We start from the raw sequence: 5817 nt of genomic DNA on the forward strand, positions 1-5817 counted from the left end.
CTCTCGGGTGGATCCCATCCGACCCCATAGACTTGTGAGCATCCAGGTGGCGATTTCTTATGAAGTGTGGAGAATTATTTTGTGTTCATAGATCCTGTGTTTGTAAATACTGTATGGGTCCTCCTAATATATAGTTATCTTTTGTTGCCTGTTACTGCAGAAGATAGGGACTAGACTGGATGAGGGAATCCAATCCCTCATCCGTTCAGTCCTGTGTTGTTTCATTCCTAAAAAATTGTCAGGTTGAATAAGAAAAATATATCTGATACATCATGATAATGAATTCTTACAAAGGCATGTAAGAATGCAAAGTTTTTCATAGTAATACCATAAAAATTGCAAATGACTTTTTCTTCAAATTTCCTTCCCGGCTGCTTAAATTTTAGTGGTTAAGACAATGATAATAGAGATTGTTTATAGTCCTACTGCCTATCCAAGCTATATATCCTCAAAGACCTATTCAGGAAAAATAAAACCAAGCTCTTTAAATCATGAGTGTTCTTACTGAATAAACAAGAAAAGAAAACCATGACTACTCTCAGCAGAAAAGGGAAGTGAAATAAAACAATGAGAATGAATCATAATCAGGCTTACTTATCATGAGTAGCAAGCATGATAGCTATAAAAATGCAACAGATTTGAGAAGGCAACGGTGCAATCAATATTTTGGCTGCAAGAGCTCAGTGAAGTTTCTGAGGTGTTTCAAATATTTCTTGGATCTATATAGAAAGAAGTGTTGAAAGATAAAATAAACATAATAGCATACAATTAAGTTATTTTAATTTTTGTTTATAATCATAAAGCAAGTTGTTAAAGCAAAAGATACTGACCAGATCTTCGATAAAGATGGCAAAAGTGATTCAGTAACTTTTTTTAGGGAGAAGAGTTTTAAAAATTCCTGTTTTATTACACATAATTTTTAGTTATATATGAACTTTGCCAAGTTTTTAATAGTGTGTTGGAAACTTCAGCATTCTTTTTAGATAAAGAAAGTCAGGCATAAACATGAATGAAATTTAGTGTTGAATTACATCATTCTGTTAATGCTTTGCTGCATTCAGAGTTGCATCTTCTTTTGCTCACACCTAACTAGAACTACCATGATTTACCTGTTCATTCTGATCTGTAAAGTGTATGAAGAAAAAGCAGCAGAAAACTTTCTTTATCCTTCACTTGAAGGTGAGGTGTTGCACCTAGGAATGCAAAAGCCTTTGGGTCAGAAAGGTAGCAAACAAGCAAAATCCTACCTTTCCCTTCCTGGTTAGGCCATCTATGAGGAGCATGGAGATTTTGTGTTTTAGATCATGTCTCATGAAATCTGTCTCTATTTTATCTTATAGCATCTTTGTGCTTTAACTGGCTTCAGTGGCTCTCAAATTCATAGCCTCAGAAGCCTTATTTACAGGAGCAGATTTAAAGGAGAATAACTTTCCCATGGCACCGTCTGAGAGATGTGGACTCAGTCCTTTCAAGTTGGCCAGAACCTGAAAGCTTCCACTGGAGGCTCGCTGAGTGCCTGATCTGTTACTGTGCAGAAGTGTGCACCATTAGATTCCCAGTGGTTGTAGGCATTTAAACATTTTCCAACTGGTTCCTTGTACTGCAAAACAGAGGCAGTTCACTCCAGTGTTTGTGAAAACCTTAGCGGCTCCTGTTTATCTCTGAAGCCAAGGATGAGAAATAATGTAATTTAGATGTGCAGCCTCTTCTTTTTAAGGGTCTTGGAAGTGGCTAACATAATAATAGCTTAAATTCCCACTACGTATCTACTGTCTGAGGTAGGCTACTTGAAATCCCTGTTTTCTCTTAAGGCTGGATACCTAAAATTTCAGTAGGTCAGGCACATGAATTAAGGGAACAAGATTCTACCCGAGGTTTAGACAGTATGTTCAAAACCATTTTGCTTTTCCTTTGAAAATAAGAATATGCTAGTAATTTGAAACAGGCAAACTATTCAATCCTTCCAGAGACCTGGCAGTAGGCAACATGTGGGTCTTAAGAAATGTCATGGTAGAAGCTCAGGAATCTCTGAGTCCAGTGTCCTACAGTCACAAGCAGTTGGATGATAGACATTTAGTCTAGAAAGGCTTATAAAAAGCCTGTTTCAAACATACCCATAAACACCAAGACACAAAATACTTCTCACCAACTTAAAGTATGTGTAAGCCCTGTGGATCACAAAAATCAAACAAGCAACGCTTTGCTCCCCCTCCCCTGCAAAAACTCTATAAGGTTCTGCAAGAAGAAAGAGAGAGAGAGACAGAGAGAGACATGGAGGGAGGGAGGGAGAAAGAGAAAGAGAAAAAGAAAAAGAAAAAGAAAAAGAAAAAGAAAAAGAAAAAGAAAAAGAAAAAGAAAAAGAAAAAGAAAAAGAAAAAGAAAAAGAAAAAGAAAAAGAAAAAGAAAAAGAAAAAGAAAAAGAAAAAGAAAAAGAAAAAGAAAAAGAAAAAGAAAAAGAAAAAGAAAAAGAAAAAGAAAAAGAAAAAGAAAAAGAAAAAGAAAAAGAAAAAGAAAAAGAAAAAAAAGAAAGAAAAAGAAAAGAAAGAAAGAAAAAGAAAGGAAGGAAGGATCAAGAATATTAGCAAAGTTTTATGTTTCCAAATAACTAGTAGTTTATTGAACGAAAATTACTGGACAAACCTATAAAGTGAGCCACATCCTCCTAAACTGAAAGGAAAACCAAGAAGTGGTAAATAGTAAATCTGACTTGTGACCTATTCCTTCTTGAAATTGGTGTTTGGCTAATGAGTAGAGTATAACAACACTGCATATATAAGGTTTTCAGTTACTTTTGGAGAGGCAGAACACCCAGCCAAACACCCAGCTAGACCAGGTAGCTTTAAGTAAAATCATTCACTAGGTTCTTGTAGATAAATTTGTACAGTTTTTTGGAATGGGAAAATTATGCCAATTTTTACTTACTGTAAATCTAACCCTGTATATTTCTCCCTTCAGATTTTCATAATTACTCAATATTTATATAGCAAAAACTAAACAGATTTGTATTAGTCAGTGTCTAAATTCAGAAAATATACTGTAATCCTTGCACCATAAAGATTAAAAATTTCAGAATATTCTGAGCAGGATCTGTATCAAGAGGGTTTCTCGGTTTTCTGTCTTCAAAGGATGTTAAGGTATTACTAACAGCTGATGATGAAAGAAGTGTATATCTTCACTTAGTAGCTTGTTTCCATTCAAATCATCATGGAGAGTGCTGAAGATAAATCCTATGCCTAACTACTAAACCAAAAAATATGTATGAGTTTAGAAGTATGCACGTCCTGTGCAAGGAATATATAATAAAAGTGTGAGACAAGCGTCATAGATGCCCTTCATAAAAATAAGTAATAATAAACAATAGGAACTTTTATCTTCTATTAAGTAGAAATGCAATAACAGGTGTTTTGCATTACTGATGCCTTAGTTTCCATGAAAAGGAACACTTGTTCCAGGAGATGCTTTTCTAGAAGGACACAGGCTCTAAAGATCTTGGCAAACTATTGATGGCACTCATACAACTGTGTGACACGGATATACACTTGATGCATTAGTGGTAATACCTCTTGCATTTTAATAAGATAAGTGACTAACACAGCAGCAGGGTGATGCTTGAAAAAAAAAATCTTGTGAAAACCAGCTCAGGAGTATAAATATCTACATAACAAATTACTCAAAGCAGCAGAGAATACAATGTCATGTCCTTGAAATAAGAGGAAGTGTGAAATGATTGTGTCTTACCTGTGTTAGAAAATAAAACACTATGTTTTCTGTTCATTTGTAGGTACAACCTTACTCAGACTATTCAGCACATGGGACCAAGTAAAACATGAAAGTATTCTTCAGGTTTGCCAATAAATAACCAGATGTCTCAAAAATCCAGTATGATAATTTTGTGATAATCAGACCAGGATTTTTCAAAAAAACATGTATATGTACATATACAAACACACATATATGTTTGCATGTGTATATAGACACATATAATGATTGTTCAGCTGGAAATAATGTTCCTAAAAATACACATATTCTCTGTGTAGACCATGAAACTGTTACTCAATAGTTATTTTGTACGTTTTATTATTTCTAGAATTCCTTGATAAAATACTTCTTTAATTTGAACTGCGTCTTTGATCCTACTTTTTTAATATTTTGTCAATGGTATTGAATTGGTTCGGCATTCCTCTACACCATAAATTCCAGTTCTTTCTGTGGCATAAACAGAATGTGAGATGTATGCTTAGCACAACTACCAGAGGTTACCTTATTCAGCATAAAACCACTATGCCTTCCCTTCCTGGCTCCTCTTTCAGACACAAGCTGCTCACTCCTCATTGTTGTAGAGGAGTTGTAGAGGTCACACAGTTTGAGAGTCAGGAGGTATACATAAAGTGAAAGTTCCCTTGAAAAACTGGAAATCACATTGGGGCACAACTTGCCCTTGACAATTTAAGTCACTAAGAGGCCAAAAGCAACCTTTACCTTCAGCTCCGCTGTTGAATGCAGTTTCATCACAATCAGTGAACATGTTTACCGAGTTTTTATGAAAGTCATTAGGGTTGTTAAATAAAATCTTCATTCTGGGTTTGGTTTAAATGTCTTAGTTTTATATTGTACTACTATTTCAAATAGTCTGAATTACTTGAAATCTCAAAAAAACCCAAAAAACCTACAGAAACACCAAGACTAAATTATCTGTTTAAAATCAAATTAAGTTGAAAGAATAGTTCAAATTCCTTAGCTGGTCTTTGACACATTTGGACTCTATTCTAATATTGCTAATTGAGTAACTTCTTAAACCATTTAATCTTCTGATTCTTTCATTGTGCTTTTGCTGATCTTTTCTATAAAACTTATCTTTTTTTGGTTGGCTTTCTTTGATTTTTTTTTCCAATAAAATCCTTAATAACACTGAAAGACAAAACCCAGTATTTTTAGTATTTGAGTGAGATCAACTTCTACCAAAATCAGATTTCATTTGAATGATACAGTACCATCTTTAAACAACTCAGAATATACTGTAGTTGCTCTGCCAGCCTGTGAAAGAGAACTATTTCCTGAATATATCTTCCTTCTTCACAAATATTTTACTTAAAAAAGGACATATTAAATATGTGTCCTTTTTGTACTGAAGCAATGAATTTTTATTCATAAAGGTCTTTTAGTCAGTTAAAAATAAAGAAGACGAGCCTATTCTAGTATGCACATTTCATACAATAATACAGAACATATAAGACAGCCAATGATATTGTTTTAATACTGTGGAGTATCCATCTGTCTGTATAGATAAACATACTTTTGTCTGTTTATTTTTCTACAAGAATAGAAGTAACGCTTTAGAATGGGCTTTTGAAATTATAAGTGTAATAAGTGTAATACAACATATATACAATTATAATGATACTAAATATTTTTATAGTATTTATTCCTGTTTAGTATACATTTTGTTCTATGCAGTATTTATTTTCATCAAGAAAACATGCATGCACACACATATTTTTGTATGTGATCTTGTTCGTAGCTATTGTGGTAATATGCAAATCCATGATGATTACAAATTTGTGCTGCCTACAGTCTCTTACAGACCCACAAACACACATACATATACACGCACACACACACATGCTATCCAGTGAATATGTTACTGAATATACTTCTTGAATATACTGACTATACTTGAACTCTACAAGTCAAACGCTTAGAGCCCCACAATTTAAGAAGGATGTGAAGGTCCTTGAATGCGTCCAGAGGAGGGCAACAAAGCTGGTGAAAGGGCTGGAAGGCATGTCCTGTGAGGAGCGGCTGAGGACTTTGGGTTTG

This window comes from Aptenodytes forsteri, unplaced genomic scaffold (genome assembly GCF_000699145.1).
Source record: "Aptenodytes forsteri isolate BGI_AS27 unplaced genomic scaffold, ASM69914v1 Scaffold144, whole genome shotgun sequence".
NCBI lineage: Eukaryota > Metazoa > Chordata > Aves > Sphenisciformes > Spheniscidae > Aptenodytes > Aptenodytes forsteri.